At 36.8% G+C, this 231-nt stretch overlaps 1 long non-coding RNA gene across 1 annotated transcript; it reads right to left on the bottom strand.

Annotated features, from left to right (window-relative positions):
- On the bottom strand, positions 1-231 carry LOC113464466 (uncharacterized). The gene is made up of 2 exons (XR_003389324.1): positions 185-231; positions 1-100 (listed from the first exon to the last, which is right to left on the bottom strand). It is a non-coding gene; the product is annotated as an uncharacterized LOC113464466 (long non-coding RNA).

Genomic DNA, 231 nt, shown 5'->3' with positions numbered 1-231 from the left:
GCTAATTCGTATAGAGCATGAGACATCGTCGTAGACGAAGTTTCAAACCCAGCAATGAAGAACACAAATGCTTGTGCTGCGAGCAACGTGTCTGTAATTTCTGTAATCACAAATAAAAGTTACTTCATATAATAATTGTTAATAAGCCACGCTTCAATTGTCATTTGTAAATCTTCAGACTAACCGACATTATCCATTTTCTCTGGGTGCTCTTCAACTTCCATTAACATG

This window comes from Ceratina calcarata, unplaced genomic scaffold, assembly GCF_001652005.2.
Source record: "Ceratina calcarata isolate Rehan_Ccalc_2016 unplaced genomic scaffold, ASM165200v1 scaffold37912, whole genome shotgun sequence".
NCBI classification, from domain to species: domain Eukaryota; kingdom Metazoa; phylum Arthropoda; class Insecta; order Hymenoptera; family Apidae; genus Ceratina; species Ceratina calcarata.
Note: the sequence above shows the minus strand (reverse complement) of the source record. Positions and strands in the feature narration are given on the sequence as shown.